Here is an 18,309-nt window from a genome sequence, read left to right as displayed (position 1 = left end):
GTGCGACGGAAACCTGTCCGTATCCGCTTCAGGGAGACGGACTGGGTTAGGGGGGGTGCGGGGAGGCGGTGGGGACCCCGGCTGACCGTCGACAAGCCGGCGGGGACCCGGGGGAAGCGCCGTCGGAAGGGGACGCGCGCGCATCTCGTGCGCACGCGTCCCCTTTCGCAGATACAGATAGCGGCTGGCGTCGCCATCCCCTGCAAAGACAAGCTCGGCTCCATCTGTAAATACTTCACTTGTGATTCTGGGAGGAGACATGGAAAACCGTAACTGTTGGTCGCTCTTGAGGACTGGAGTTGGCTACCTCTGGTCTCGTGTGTACCTACAATGTTGATGATGTGTGATCCCCGACTGTCACTCTTCGCAGCCGGCATTTGCAAGTGCGTATGCAATTACCAATGCCAGCACCTCACCGGGTCTCGTCACGGAACACAAAGCTTGGTACACACGTTGTCCAGTGTGTACACAGCTTTACACTGAATCGTGTCATCTTCTAGGTAAAGTAGCTCTACTTCCATGTCTTAGAGCAGGCACCATATAAAACTGCTAAGCAAGTCCCTTAACTGTAGATCCCTTATCCGAAAACTTAGGTTTTCAGAATATTTCGGGATTGGTTTTTTATTTTTCCAAACCACCTTTTTTCGGGCACTTGAATTATTTTCAGTGGAATCCATGGTCCCAAGGATGCATTGCGCGGGAGATGAAAGAAGTAATAATGTCACTGTATAGGGCATTGGTTCGACCTCATCTAGAGTACGGTGTTCAATTCTGGAGGCCATATCTCCAGAAGGATATAAATACATTAGAGACTGTACAAAGAACTAAAATGGTGCATGGCCTACATCAAAAAAACATACCAGGAAAGACTAAAAAATCTTAATACGTATAGTTTAGAGCAGAGAAGGGAAAGGGGGGACATAATAGAAACTTTGAAATATATCAAGGGTTTTAACAAGGTACCGGTGGAAGACATTCTTTACAGGAGCAAAAGAACACGAGGACATGCACTGAAACTAGAGTGAGGAAGATACAGGGGAAATTTGCAGAAAAATTACTTCACAGAAAGAGTAGTGGATAAGTGGAATAGCCTCCCATCAGAAGTGGTAGAGGCAAATACAGTAGAAAAATGTAAACATGCTTGGGATAAACATATTGATATCCTTACAAAAACATAAGGATCAAATACAGTTTGAGGTAACATGTTTAAAAAAGGGGCAGACTAGATGGGCCAAGTGGTTCCTATCTGCCATCAAATTCTACGAAGTCACCGGTGTTCCGGCGCACCCATGCAATGCATTCTTGGGACCAGGCATGGTGCTGAAGACGGATCAGACGTATTTTATCTACCCCTTTCCCTGAATCCACATACATTGCAAGACTGAGATCAAAGATCACATTACTGTGACAAATAAACAGATCTCCATCTTCTCTGGCTTTATGGTAGTACAGTATTTCATAGTAGTTCGTACAGACAGCACTAAGCTGGGCACAACAAGCTCTACTAACATTAGTTTCTAAGTATCCAGACCACTGATTGGCGGCTATTGTGAGCTGCCCCATTTCTCCTTACAAATGTCACTAGTAGTTAAAAAATCATTTAAAGAGTGAAAGATTGCACAACTATGTTCAAAGGTTAAATCCCTCTGTTATGCCAAATTCCTGCATTTCACATTTGAAAAACATTGGGCCTATTAAAGTTTAGCAAGGCAAAATCAAAAGCACTACAGTACGTTCATGTATTCTTCCCATCTAATTTCAGTGTTCACATCCGCAGGGCCGTAACTAGGGAGGGGGGGGGCTGGGGGGTCACGCGCACCGGGCGCTGGAGGGGGGGGGAGGACGCTGTCAGGTCCGGGGACAGCCAGCGGAGGTTCAGTGACATGCAGCGGGGTTCCGGGGACTGGTGTAGCCGCTGTAGCGGCAGCTTACTTTGACTCCGTCCGTCTCCTACTAGCGCTGCGGCAGGAAGCGCTGATGACTTTGAAAAGACTTGCTGGACGCTGATTGGCTGAATTCAGAAGAATTCTTTTCAAAGTCATCAGCGCTTCCCGCCGCCGCGCTAGTAGGAGACGGACGGAGTCAAGCTGCCTCTAGAGCGGCTACACCAGTCCCCGGAACCCCGCTGCCTGTCCCCGGAACCCCGCTGGCTGCACATAGGTATGTATGTTGTCAGCAGGGAGGGGGTCTCCGGCGCCAGGGGCAAGGCGGTTATTTGGTCCCCCCCCCGTCAAGGGGAAGGGGGGGCACTAAATGACTGCCTTGCCCCGGGCGCCGGAAACCCTAGTTTCTGCCCTGACATCCGTCAGCATAGTTGCTGCACAGTAGGCCTGATTCACTTGCAGTTGGAGCTGCTATCACTACCACATCCTTGGAAGTAGTGATACCGCTGTATTGGTAATGCAGCAGGTGGTATGTAATAGTAGTTGCATTCTGCTGCAGTAGCAATAGATCAGGCGATTATCGAAATTCTACGTAGGCAGCCCTATAATCACGCAGCATGGCCGCATAATGTAACACACAGGGGACATTGCAGCTGCTACTGGACTGAAGACGCAGTTTTAGACAGACAACCAAAATGGTCACATGATGGCGATTTTGCTGCTACTTCTACTATAATGACCCATATCCTCTCGGTGACCACTGTTGCAAGATATTACAACACATGCTCAGTGTAACTTAAAATGAAAATAACTGCAGGGGAAAAAAATCAGGTTTGCATACATCTCTGAAACAGGCCTCCTTAAAACTGCTAGCGTCCATAGGATTCTACTTAGACACTTCTATGTGTCTCCAGCAGGGTGTGTGATCATTCTGGGGTTTCTTTACCCTGAGAATCATACACCTTTGGATACATGCAGTAGTCCTCATTGGTGCACTGAGAAGTGATTACTCGGTATTTCACAAGCAATATGGTCAGTGGCTACTAGTGTGGCCAATCACGGGATCGGCGGGATCCCTGAATTTGGCCTAAAGAAGTCAGAGATTTCAATGCGCAGTCTAATGCCGGGCAGCGTCTGAGCACTCGCTCAGACGCTGCCCGGCTATTCCCGTAGCCTGACCCAGGCGTGTGGCCTGCGTAGTGTGGCAGTAGAAGTCACGCTGCGCAGGCCATACGTCACCAGTCACTGCCCGCCTCTTCTCCGCCCGTCCGCCTGCCCGCCGGTCTGCCTCCGCCTGCACCGTGCACCTCCAAACCCACTCCTGGCTGCCCGCCCGCTGCCTAATGTAAGTAAATGTGCGGGTCGGCCGGTGTGGGTTTATTGAAAATAATGGCATTTTTGGTGTGGATGCCAATCCCAGGATCCCGGGATTGAGCATTTTTCCATCCCGGAACCCGGGATGGAAAAAATGCCCTGGGATTGGCATCCCTAGTGGCTACATCCAATAGTACAGGGATAGCTAACTCCAGCCCAGCTACCAACAGTTAACGTTTTCCATGTCTCCTCACAGAATCACAAGTGAAGTAATTAACTCCACTTGTGGCTCTTTTAAAATGTGTCAGGCAGTAATGAGTGCACCTGTGTTCCTGCGAAATGAGCTGGAAAACGTGAACTGTTGGTAGCTCTCGAGGACTGGAGTCGGCTACCCCTGCAATAGTATAACAGAGGTTGTCGGCGACTTCACACTGCTATTTATTTGGCTAGTAATAATAATAAAGTTAGTCATATACAATGTCTGGAGAACCATTTACCATATGTTAAAGGGTTGCCACAGTAAAGACAAATAGCAACTACTTGGTAACTATTAAATTATGCCCAATACAACATTATTCCCTTGTTGAAGGAAAGTGTTTCCCTGGGAAATAACAATAGCTGTAGAGAATTAAAAGCCCAAATATAAAATAGAATTGATCTGAGAATACAGAGACCTAATAAGCCTTAATAACCAGTTTATAATGAGAAATGTCATAGGTTGTTCATATAGATACAAATGAATTAGCAGTGGGTGAGATTCCCTTGCTCTTCAACTTAAGATTCGAGTGCTATACAATCTTTGCTATCGCTGTATTTTTTTTACATACACTTCATACAATCAGATTAGATTTGCACTATATAGTCATTGCTGCCCTGTTTATCTGGGATTCGATTTGTGCTGTCACGGGAGCGCGCCTCGGGATCGCAAAGTAAAAAAACCTGTGCGATCTGCATACGATGTGCATGGGATGTGCATGTGATTTTGACTATATAGTCAAAATCTCATGTCAAATCTCACCATGTGTACACAGCATTAGAGGCAGACAAGGAGCATAGAAATTTAAACCTCAAAAATATACAGACCTTTCATATTTATTAAATAAAAAACATTTATAAACTCACTGTACAAATAATAAACATAAAATATACAGAATGAAAACACTCCACACACATACTGTATATATGGTCGCCAGAAAATATTGCACTCACTTCTTCTTACCAATGCAGTTGGAAAGGGATAGTGAGGGAACAATAGAAACAAATATTTCAGTGACTGCTCACTGTAACATAAGTAGGATCTTGTTACATTAATTCTGACCTTTGCCAGATTCCTGCTACTTGACTAACTTCATTAAAAAAATTAAAATAAAACGCATGTACAATTTCCAATCTATTGAACAAGAGAACAGCTAAACACTACACCAGGCCATTACTTGTATGCAGTGCCCAAGTCATACTTGCCTACGCTCCCATAATGGCCGCAAGGCTCCCGAAATTTGCATCCGCCTCCCTGTCTCACGGAAAGGTTGGCAAGTATCCTGCAATTTTTCTTTGACCCCTGGAGTTTGAAGCTGTCGTTTGAGGCAGTTTGGGGAGGAAGCGGGGCTAAAATGATGAGAATTAGCCCCGACATCTCCCGGAAGTGCTGCGAATCACAGCATTTATCTGGAATGGGTGTGGTGCTTACTAACATTAGCGTCTGCTCCACCCCCCCCCCCCCCCCCCCCCAGAGATCAGTCTCTCCTCTCCAAGCGACACCAAAGTAGGCAAGTATCCCCCAAGTAGAATTCCATAGAGAAAATAATAGATAAATCATGTTCTGGAGAGACTAGAATTCAATGAAGAATATTTATTATAATCATCATCATTATTGTTATTGTTCACCTCCTTTATTCATATGGCGCCACAAGGGTTCCACAGTGCAAAAAAACACATTATGAAGGCTAGAGGCTATTATATCAGTCATCTTACCAGAAAATTGGGGTATTCAAAATGTAGTTAATATACAGTCAGACACCATACCGATGGTCAGAATACTGACAGCAGCATCCAGACAGTGAGAATCCCAAAAGTACAGGGATTAGGATTAAAATACTGGGATCTGTCAGAATCACAACCATTGGGATAATGCATGTCAGGATTATCAATACCATCCCGGGTATGCTACTAGAGCAGAGATTGGAACGATAACCTTAACTTCCAGAACCTTACCCGAATATTCAATGTATGGCGATAATATCGGCACACACCTATTCAATTTTGGCCATTTTCATCTGTCTTTCCCCCATGCAAATACAACTTTTGGTACTTGTGTATTTTGGCGGCGCCCCCGATCTCCATCGCGCGATGTTTTCATCGCATCGCATGCCATGCACCCGATGGCATGCGATGCGACGCGATTTTTGCCCCTATTATATGAAAGATTGTTTAAGCACCCTAATGGGTGCTTACAATGTTAAATGCACCCCGACGCCACCCCCCTCCCCACTATAAACGTGAACCCGAAGCGTGGCGAGCGGCGGCGGTACGCGTCTTCTGACCTTTTCATACCCCCACTATCCACGTCGGCGTGGAGTTGAGAATAGAAGTGTGGCGAGCGCAGCGAGCCACCGAGCCCGAAGCGTGGCGAGCGCAGCGTGCCCTGCGAGGGGACGCGGATACCTTCACAGGTATCAGAGTCCCCTTGCGGGCTTCACAGGTATCCCTGTCCGCTCGCCACGCTTCGGACTCGGTGGCTCGCTGCGCTCGCCACACTTTCTATTCTCATCTCCACGCCGACGTGGATAGTGGGGGTATGAAAAGGTCAGAGGACGCGTACCGCCGCCAATCGCGGGCTCACTGCGCTCGCCACGCTTCGGGTTCACGTTTATAGTGGGGGGGTGGCGTGGGGGTGCATTTAACATTATAAGCACCCATTAGGGTGCTTATACAATGTTTAATCGCATCGCATGGTATGGCATTGTATGCCATATACAATGGCATACAATTTTAAAATTGTATGCCATTGTACAATATTGCGCGATATCGCATCGCATCGCATGCCTTATGGTATGCGATGCGATGGGCGCCGCCAAAATACACAAGTACCCAACTTTTTACATATAGCATCTGCATTGTCGCTAGATTGTTCAATTTTTCGCCATTCCAGGTGTTTTTCAACTGTCTGAACATTTTCAACAGATGGAGATCGAATAGCTATTACAATTTTAATAGGTTTTATTTATTTAACCTCTCTACTATTTTAAAGACTTGCTTTTAAAACTACACCACCACAGCCCACCAGGTATAGTTACACGAAGGCTCTTGTTCTGGTTCACTCGCAAAGGCAAAATCCTTCTCAAATGGACAAAACCATGTGCACTGCAGGTGGGGCAGATGTAACATGTTCAGAGAGAATTGCATCTGTCCCCCCTGCAGTGCACATTGTTCTGTCCATTTGAAAATGAATTTGCCTTTGCAAGTGAACCAGAATAAGGGCCATAGTGTGGGGGTACTACAAACAAAGAAGAGTGCAGGCAAAAAGGTATGTACATGCCAGTAGGGGCGTGGCTTTATAGCTGGTTCATCACTTCGGGGTCCCATAAATACAGGCTGCCACTGGAGACCAGTGTAAGTACATTGCCGGCTCCTACATGTCACCCCTCAGCAGATAACACCCAGGGGGACCCGCACCCCTCACTGCAGCAGTCTCTATCACCCTTCTTTTACCATTGTAAAGCGCAACGGAAACTGCTGCGCAATATAAGAAACTGGAAATAAATAAATTAATTCTGCTTTACATTTTTTTCCCTTCTTCCTAATCAGGACGGTATCCTGTTTATTTTGTGATGTGAGTGATACTTTTTAGTTTTAATCTATTAAAATGTATGTACCTAACATTTTGATAAACCAATCATTTCTAATTTTGGATGTACCTCCAGAAAACAACAAGACTTTTTTCTCTTATCATACAGGAGTAGTTCGCAAGGTAGGACATACAGTAGAATTCATATTATCTCCAAGTGCTCAGCGCCTTAATGGCGCCTGGAGAGGTGCTCAGGTGCCCAGAGAGGAGGAGCCTGTGCCCGGGGCGCCCAGAGAGGAGGAGCCTGTGGGGCCGATTCAGACCTGCACACAAAAGTCTGAATTCAGCCCATATTCCTAAGGTGGCTCCATTGCACATGCACATGTCAGTAACTCACAAGCGCAGGGCCGGCTGAGGGCGTCTTCAGAAATGTTTCACTTGGCAAGGCTCTGATTGACAGGAGGAGATGTGCATGGGTGGTCACCTGGCATCTCATGGGCATGCCCACAAAAACTGGTGAGAGCGCCCATAAAACCGTTGGACAGGTTAGCACGAACGTTCATTTGTCTGTTTAGGGCAGGTGCATGACATTGGTGCCCGACCCTATTTTGCTTCAAACCCAGCAGGCTCCTGGGTCATGCCACGAGAGCCAGGGAGAGGAGAAATCCTTTGATGATAAGTAACCACTGAATGCTTTCTCCTCTGTGCAGGTGCTAGCAAACTGATGTGTACCTGCACAGGGGCACGGAAGGCTGTAGGCGTGCACTCAGCAGTGCGGTGTCAACCTGCTCACTGGGTTCCAAACACACGCAGCCCAGCAAGCAGGTCTGAATTGGGTCATGTGTCTGAATGCCCTCAGAGAGGAGCTTGTGCCCGGAGGGGAGAAGCCTGTGATCAGGAGCTGGAGAGAGGGGGAGCCTGTGACCAGGTGCACGGAGAATAGGAGCATGTGATCGAAAAACCTCCCTCTTCACCCCTCTCCTCATTCTCTACCCTACCCCTCTGTCCCCTCTTTCTCATTCCTCCTCCGTCTCGGCTCTCTTTATCTCTCTCTCTGCCACTAATCTCTCTCCTCCCCACACTTCCCCTCTCTATTTCCTCCCTCTCTAGCTGACCTTATCTAACTGGTACGGTCTCTCCCCCTTTCTCTCCCTAACACACTCTCTCTCCCTATGATTTTGTTCTCACACTCCTGTTCGCACACCTCCCTGTCTCTCTTGCTCCCCCTTTTTTCCATGAAGCCCCCTTTCTTTCCCAGCGGTCATTCAATTCAGCGCACTGTGAACAGTGCTGTGATAAAGCTCCCCAGCATTATTTATCAGCGCACTGTTAAGTCTGACTAGTGGAGTCTGCGTGCACCCCAGGAGTTTTGCAAGCAGAAATCCCACAAAACTATCTTGGCAATGCTGTGTTGTGCCCTAGTGTGGTGCGAACACAGCAGTGCGATAAGACACTTTAGTCTCAGAGTGCTGTTACTTCGGTGAATATTGTCATTCTCCGTCATAATAGCGCTTCCAATTGGAAAGCCTCAGAAGCTCCAACCCAGTGCTATTTGCAGTGCGCTGAATTAAAATTGAACTCTGCCTCATATAGTCTCTCTTCTGTCCCCCCCAGAAGAGAATTTGTAGTGACAATGGTGGGGGCCATTTCATAATATTGCTATGGGGCGCACAAAGTACTAGTTACGCCCCTGCCTTGTTATTATAGAAAGCAATAATTATCAGGTGCAAAAGAATAATTCATAATTCTTTAAAACACTCTGAGCTCATTAAATTCTAATTTAAATTATGCAGCTCCAAAATGTAATCTGGAAATGAATTTATGTAGACACAAATAAGGAGAATATATATTTTGTAATATTTGCATATATAGACATAAAGATATTCAACTGACTTATAAATTAATATTGTCGATCAACAATCCAAATAGGCAATGCACAATCACCATCAACCGACCAATTATAATTTAATGTCCATAGATGAGCGCTATGCCCAGTGAACAGGTGTTTAATGTAGTGCAAGATGATTTTCTTCCAACGACATGGATATTGGTCAAGGCATAAACGGTAGTAGAGGTCCAGCCTTAGGTGACATTGTTGACTATATAGCAAATTCCAATTGGAATTCAAGGGGCTGGATACACTGACTTATGATGAACTGGTTGTTTTAAGAAGCAATAAGAAGTAAGTTTAATTTATATAGCGCACTTTCTCCAACAGGACTCAAGGCTCAATAGAACCACTGGAAATAGATAAGTGAATTAGATGCCAACCTTTTGCGCTGCATAGGGACAGCAGGCATTGTGCCGGGAGCATCAGCACCAGACCTGCACAGTGAGGACAAGTATGGATACAACTGGTGACAGGGAGCTGATGCAGGACTCTGATAACAGCAATGATAGACCCACACGCCGGAAGGTGACATGATCACCACTGGCAGGGAGCCATTGCAGGGCTCAGGTAACATCAGCGTCCACCTGCACGCTGTTAAGACCAAAACACTGCTAGCAGGGGGCAGATACACACTTCTAGTGCTGTCAGATCCAAACCCGCTTGATGAAGAGGAGGAGTAGGGATAAGGTTAGCAGAGAGCCAGGGCTGCAATGAAGTAGCAGCCATGCCGGTCCAAGCTGTCTCTATGGAAATGTAGCTGTCTAATCAGAGGGAGGGCGTTCAGTTCATATGCAAGTAGCAATGGGCAAGGATAGGTTATAGTGTGTAGACCCCAACTTTTCTCTGCTGTTAAGGCTATAGCGGTTTCCTCAGATGATAGTTGGGGTCATCCATATTTAACAGATGCCACAGCCAATCGGTATTCAGATGTACTTATTGATCTCAGGTTTATCAAGGATTTACCCAAACATACAGAAAATGGGGATGATTCATTCAATACAAAACCCACCTTAACATATAATATACAAACCATACAAACATTTTCAATAAATATAGGCAATACAGTTACATTATTAATGGAATCCAGCATTACTTATAATACAATACAATATTAAAAGATTTTAATCTTATATTTTTATTATCTTAATTATTTGCAATCTCTTTTTCATCTTTTATTGTTGTGCGTATATTTTGGGTTTCCAATGGAAGGCCCTGTGATATATCCCAGTGCACAACACTGACATTATCTCAGCCCTCACTACTGGGACAGCATGGACTGCTCACTACTGGGACTCATCTGAGTGGGCATTACAACAGGAACAAAGCTGAATGAAAACATGGTTGGGAAATAAACGGACCTCCAGCTGCTTCAAAACTACACATCCCAGCATGCCCTGCAATACTTTAAAAATACTGTAGCCAGGCATGCTGGGATGTGTAGTTCTACAACAGCTAGAGGGACAGTTATTGCCCACCCCTAGTGTAGTGGTTAACATTACAGCCCATGACATTTGTGGACAAACAGAGCCTGTTTCTCACCAAATAACGGAATGTAAGGATGACATCATGGCTGACAGTTCTGTATGTTGGAGGTGGCAAGATATAATCTCAATTTGGCACCCCTAAATTGCTATATGTCACCCCCATGTTACAAATGGAGAAACTCTCATCAGAGCAGCTCCCAGCGCGACTACTGCCATGCGTCGTCCACCAGAATGGGGCGCGTGCACCTCCTGTCCCCATTCCCCCAGAAACCTGCAGATGGCGGTCTGGAGGCAACAAAGAGAATGACCCCATCTGTATATCTCATAATAAAACAATCAACCAGACATAGGGCATTGTGCACTCAGTCATCATTACCTGCCGCTCTGTATAGCCTACCTATCCAATTCTCTACCAGACGGAGACCAGGGTGTAGGGTGTGGGGTCTGGGGATAATCAGATGGATGTGGATAGCTGGCATACTTTTTTCAATAGGAAAAAAATTCAGAAAAACTAGGACACCGTGATACAAAAATGTGGGAACCACTACAGTTAGCGATACTATAATTATTATCACGCTGCAAATCCCTGTGCAGAAGCTGTGTGATCAAAGCACTTGCCAATAGACAGAAAGGAATACAATAATGTCAATATAGTTATAAATCCAACTGCAGAATATCCATGTGCTATAGTAATAAATATATATATATATACGTAACAGGGTGAGAAGATAAAAGCTGTCCCTATGCTAGGAGATATGCATGCAATTTGGACACTTTTTATGGGACTGCAGTGACCAATCACATAAAAAGTGGGCAAATTGCATGCATTTAACAGCAGGTCCAATGCGATGTGCGGCCCCGTGCACATCACTCCGAGCAGTGGCAAACGCAGGATTTTCAGAAGGGGGTTTCCAGAGGGGCGGAGCAAAGCACGGAGATGGACACTTAGGTGACCCAGTATATGTCGGGTCAGTTAAAGTATTATAGATAGACCAAATGTATATAAATAATAATAAAAAAAAAAAAAAAATATATATATATATATATATATATATATATATATATATATATATATATATATATATATATATATATATATATATATATATATATACAGGGAATGAAGACAATGGCACTCTGAGGTCTTGTTTAAATAGAAGAAGTGTATTCAAAGATACATGCTGCTGCTGACGTTTCGGAGCTCTCGCTCCTTTATCAAAGCGTGTGGGTAAGACAAAGTGACATAGTGAAATCTTACCTTAAGTAGGATGTCTTCCCGCCGGTGCCCCGTGTAGGTTCCCGCCTGCTGCTCACGCTGCTTGTTCCGGAAAACGGAAGTTGGCGGTAGCCGGAAGTTTAGGTGGGGGAAAATGCTCAGGCGCTATGCGTGACCCGCAAGCGTCTTGGTCTCCAAGGAGATCTCCCTGCATGACTAATCTATGATGCGTCTCAGCTGGCGGGGAACCTAGGAACGGGTGCACAGGGTGAAAAAAGACATTAACATGCGTGCAGATTAAACTGTATACATATAATACGTGCAAAAACATTTGCTGTGCATAACTGGCATATTACAGTATGGGCATATGGTTCCAAGAAAAAACGTGAAAAACATTATAAATATTGTGTGGTACATCTAATAAAAATAAAAATAATTCTATCATGTAAGGGAACCTATGCCTGCTGTTTCTGGTATTAATAAAGTGCTAGTGCTATTGATATGTGCATACATTTGGAAATTTAAAACGGATCTGATTAAAAAACCAGGTAAAGACGCCTGTTAGTAAGTGTGCCAGTACTGATGCGCTAAATACGCATATCTTCTTTTAGCTTGAACATGGTGATATTACTGATGAAACTTCTATATAATTGCTAGGATGCAACAAATAATTAATTAATTAGGTCACGGTCAGTGCTGGTGTGGGTCCTACCAATTTTCATTCTATTTATGATGAATGCTACACTACATCTAGTGTGTTGGTGATGGGGTCACCGAAGTGATGTCCTTGGTCCTAGACCTCTCTTGCAAACTTAGAGCAGAGTCTCCAATGGTAGCCTCTCATTCAGTCCTTTCGGTTTCGTGGCTTCTAGTCGAAATATCCATTTCGTCTCCAATCTCAATAGATTGCCACCTCAGAGGAGCGGTGTATAGTGGAGTGGGCATATTATTCATAATTTTCTGGTGGGAGGACAGCTTGCTTGACTGCAGATATCTCCAGTTCCTGGAAATAGATTTCTTAGATTTTAATGGAATGAAAAACTAGAGAATCCCACCTACCAAATGGTATTGGGGACTACCGGGGTCAGAGTTCAGGAGGCAGAGCAATTTGCCAACGAGGATATAAAACTACATACCAGGTGTGTGGAGCTGGAGCAGTAATCAGCTGCTGGAAGGCTGATATCTCTGATTTTGGGAACAGTAGAGACAAGCTTCTAGTGTCCATCAAAGGGGGGGGGGGGGGGGGAGCCCCAGCTTTTGTAATATACCCTAAAAAAAACTCTAAGTCAGACAGAACCTGAAATATCTGACTGGGAAGAGCAATTAATAGGCTTGGATGGGGACCACTGCTTTGAAGTCAGATATCTCCGGTTCCCAAGGGCCGATTTTTAAAATTCTTATACCGATGGAAAGAGGGGACCCTCAGCTTTCAGCATAGGGTCCTTAGACTCCTGGGGGGGGGTTTATGGGTACTCAGAAACCCCCCCCCCCCCTGCTTGCGCTACTGACAATGGACAATGGATATATGTCATCACACTGGACACAGGATATATGTCGTCACACTGGACAATGGATATATGTCACGCTGGACACTGGATATATGCCATCACACAATGGTTACATGTCACCAGAGGCATAGAGAGGGTGGAGCCACTGGAGCTCACGCTCCGGGTGCCGATTGGTCGAATGGCGCCGACGGCCCGCCCCCCCCTCCGCAAATGATCTGTGCACTAGATAATACTAATAATAGTACTAGCGGGCAGCGTGCGCCGGCGGCTGCCCTGACCGGCGCCTGCCTCCTGCCCTGCTCACCCGGTCCAAAGATCACGGACGGTGAGGCCGGGCGTCTTACTCACTGCTCACACTCTAAGTTGCTGCTGCTCGGGACGCAGAGAGCAGATTCCAGAACTCCAGACTCCTCCCAGAGTCACCTGCCCATGCTACCCTCCTCCCTGGCTACAGCAGCGTCATCAGAACATCCAAAGCGCTGGCTGTAGCCTGGAGGAGGAGAAAGTTTTCTGCTGCTGCCCGTGCCGCCCTGGACCTGCTGCAATCATTTATCTAAGGATCAAGGTGAAGGTGGATTTTTTTTTTAATACAGCTAATTAACGATGTTCTAAACTTGGTATTAAAAACTTGGGGTTTGGGGGATCGGTGGGGCCTGGGGGAGGGAAAGGGTGGGGGGGAGAGTGAATCTCTCTGGCTTTTTCTGACGCCCTGCTGTATATATCTTTATGTGTATATATATATATTTATTTACAGCATCTTATATAGCGCAGCGGATTCAGTTACAGTGTCTTACATAGCACAGCAGATTCCGTTACAGCGTCTTATATAGCGCAGCAGATTCAGTTACAGCACCTTATATAGCGCAGCAGATTCCGTTAGTGTCTTGTATAGCACAGCAGATTACGTTACAGTGTCTTATATAGCGCAGCAGATTACGTTACAGCACCTTATATAGTGCAGCATGTTCCATTACAGCGTCTTATATAGCACAGCAGATTCCGTTACAGCGTCTTATATAGCGCAGCAGATTCTGTTACAGCGTCTGTTACAGCGTCTTATATAGCGCAGCAGATTCTGTTACAGTGTCTTATATAGCGCAGCAGATTACGTTACAGTGTTTTTAAGTTTTTTCTTTTCAAATGTAACATGCCAACACATGTTAGCCACGCCCCCAATTTATTACTGGGGGGGGGGGGCGCGAAATATGCCCTTGCTCCGGGCACCATGACAACTAGCTACACCGCTGCATGTCACACTGGACACTGGATATATGTCGTCACACTGGACACAGGATATATGTCGTCACACTGGACACAGGATATATGTCACACTGGACACAGGATATATGTCATCACACTGGACAATGGATAGATGTCACGCTGGACACAGGATATATGCCGTCACACAATGGTTACATGTCACACTGGACACAGGATATATGTCGTCACACTGGACAGGGCAGCCGCCGGCGCAGCGTGCGCCGGCGGCTGCCCTGACCGGCGCCTGCCTCCTGCCCTGCTCACCCGGTCCAAAGATCACGGACGGTGAGGCCGGGCGTCTTACTCACTGCTCACACTCTAAGTTGCTGCTGCTCGGGACGCAGAGAGCAGATTCCAGAACTCCAGACTCCTCCCAGAGTCACCTGCCCATGCTACCCTCCTCCCTGGCTACAGCAGCGTCATCAGAACATCCAAAGCGCTGGCTGTATCCTGGAGGAGGAGAAAGTTTTCTGCTGCTGCCCGTGCCGCCCTGGACCTGCTGCAATCATTTATCTAAGGATCAAGGTGAAGGTGGATTTTTTTTTAATACAGCTAATTAACGATGTTCTAAACTTGGTATTATAAACTTGGGGTTTGGGGGATCGGTGGGGCCTGGGGGAGGGAAAGGGTGGGGGGGAGAGTGAATCTCTCTGGCTTTTTCTGACGCCCTGCTGTATATATCTTTATGTGTATATATATATATTTATTTACAGCATCTTATATAGCGCAGCGGATTCAGTTACAGTGTCTTACATAGCACAGCAGATTCCGTTACAGCGTCTTATATAGCGCAGCAGATTCAGTTACAGCACCTTATATAGCGCAGCAGATTCCGTTAGTGTCTTGTATAGCACAGCAGATTACGTTACAGTGTCTTATATAGCGCAGCAGATTACGTTACAGCACCTTATATAGTGCAGCATGTTCCATTACAGCGTCTTATATAGCACAGCAGATTCCGTTACAGTGTCTTATATAGCGCAGCAGATTCTGTTACAGCGTCTTATATAGCGCAGCAGATTCCGTTACAGCGTCTTATATAGCGCAGCAGATTCCGTTACAGCGTCTTATATAGCGCAGCAGATTCTGTTACAGCGTCTTATATAGTGCAGCAGATTACGTTACAGCACCTTATATAGTGCAGCATGTTCCATTACAGCGTCTTATATAGCGCAGCAGATTCCGTTACAGCGTCTTATATAGCGCAGCAGATTCCGTTACAGCGTCTTATATAGCGCAGCAGATTCCGTTACAGCGTCTTATATAGCGCAGCAGATTCTGTTACAGCGTCTTATATAGCGCAGCAGATTCTGTTACAGTGTCTTATATAGCGCAGCAGATTACGTTACAGTGTTTTTAAGTTTTTTCTTTTCAAATGTAACATGCCAACACATGTTAGCCACGCCCCCAATTTATTACTGGGGGGGGGGGGCGCGAAATATGCCCTTGCTCCGGGCACCATGACAACTAGCTACACCGCTGCATGTCACACTGGACACTGGATATATGTCGTCACACTGGACACAGGATATATGTCGTCACACTGGACACAGGATATATGTCACACTGGACACAGGATATATGTCATCACACTGGACAATGGATAGATGTCACGCTGGACACAGGATATATGCCGTCACACAATGGTTACATGTCACACTGGACACAGGATATATGTCGTCACACTGGACACAGGATATATGTCACACTGTACACTGGATATATGTCGTCACACTGGACACAGGATATATGTCATCACACTGGACAATGGATAGATGTCACACTGGACACAGGATATATGCCGTCACACAATGGTTACATGTCACACTGGACACTGGATATATGTAGTCACACTGGACAATGGATATATGTCACACTGGACACTGGATATATGTCGACACACTGGACACAGGATATATGTCACACTGGACACTGGATATATGTCGTCACACTGGACACAGGATATATGTCGTCACAATGGACACAGGATATATGTCGTCACAATGGACACAGGATATGTCACACTGGACACTGGATATATGTCATCACACTGGACACAGGCCATATGTCGTCACACTGGACAATGGATATATGTCACGCTGGACACAGGATATATGCCGTCACACAATGGTTACATGTCACACTGGACACTGGATATATGTCGTCACACTGGACACAGGATATCTGTCATCACACTGGACACAGGATATATGTCGTCACACTGGACAATGGATATATGTCACGCTGGACACAGGATATATGCCGTCACACAATGGTTACATGTCACACTGGACACTGGATATATGTAGTCACACTGGACAATGGATATATGTCACACTGGACACTGGATATATGTCGTCACACTGGACACAGGATATATGTCACACTGGACACTGGATATATGTCATCACACTGGACACAGGATATATGTTGTCTCACTGGACACAGGATATGTCACACTGGACACTGGATATATGTCGTCACACTTGACACAGGGTATATGTCGTCACACTGGACAATGGATATATGTCACGCTGGACACTGGATATATGCCGTCACACAATGGTTACATGTCACACTGGACACTGGATATATGTCGTCACACTGGACACAGGATATACAGTATGTCGTCACACTGGACACTGGATATAAGTCGTCACACTGGACACAGGATATATGTCAGGGTTGCCAACTTTAAGAAGCCCGGAGAGGAGAGATTCAGCAGCCACTCAGGGGGCGGGGCTTGCGGGTGACATCACTAAGCCCCGCCCATGCTGTTAAAGCAGCTAATTCACGGATCTCCGTGGAGGGGGCGGGGCTAAAATGACACGACTGTGCCGTTTTAGCTCCGCCCCCTCCTCTGAGACCCGAGGATTGCGGCATTTTAATGCCGCGATCCGGGGGTCAGCAGGGGTCCCCCCTGAATCCGGGAGGGTTGCCCACCCTTCCGGGGGGCCGGGAGGGGGACCCGATTTTCGGGAGACTCCCGGAAATTCCGGAAGGGTCGGCAACCCTGATATATGTCGTCACACTGGACAATGGATATATGCAGCGCTGGGCATAGGATATATGCCGTCACATAATAGTTACATGTCACACTGGACACAGGATATATGTCGTCACACTGGACAATGGATATATGTCACGCTGGACACTCGATATATGCCGTCACACAATGGTTACATGTCACACTGGACACTGGATATATGTTGTCACACTGGACACTGGATATATGTCGTCACACTGGACACTGGATATATGTCGTCACACTGGACACTGGATATATGACGTCACACCGGACACTGGATATATGTCGTCACACTGGACAATGGATATATGTAGTCACACTGGACAATGGATATATGTCACACTGGACACTGGATATATGTCGTCACACTGGACACTGGATAAATGTCGTCACACTGGACACAGGATATATGTTGTCACACTGGACACAGGATATGTCACACTGGGCACAGGATATATGCCGTCACATAATAGTTACATGTCACACTGGACACAGGATATATGTCGTCACACTGGACAATGAATATATGTCACGCTGGACACTGGATATATGCCGTCACACAATGGTTACATGTCACACTGGACACTGGATATATGTCGTCACACTGGACACTGGATATATGTCGTCACACTGGACACTGGATATATGTCGTCACACTGGACAATGGATATATGTAGTCACACTGGACAATGGATATATGTCACACTGGACATATGTCGTCACACTGGACACTGGATAAATGTTGTCACACTGGACACAGGATATATGTCGTCACACTGGACACAGGATATGTCACACTGGACACTGGATATATGTCATCACACTGGACACAGGCCATATGTCGTCACACTGGACACTGGATATATGTCACGCTGGACACAGGATATATGCCGTCACACAATGGTTACATGTCACACTGGACACTGGATATATGTCATCAC

General features: G+C 46.0%; 1 pseudogene; it reads right to left on the bottom strand.

Moving 5' to 3' along the window:
• Positions 1-18,309, bottom strand: part of LOC146035689 (ubiquitin carboxyl-terminal hydrolase 12-like) — a 118,400-nt pseudogene that overhangs the window by 83,054 nt on the left and 17,037 nt on the right.

The sequence above is a fragment of the Crinia signifera genome, chromosome 9 (genome assembly GCF_055691185.1).
Source record: "Crinia signifera chromosome 9, ASM5569118v1, whole genome shotgun sequence".
Lineage (NCBI taxonomy): Eukaryota > Metazoa > Chordata > Amphibia > Anura > Myobatrachidae > Crinia > Crinia signifera.
This window is presented reverse-complemented; position numbering and strand designations above follow the sequence as displayed.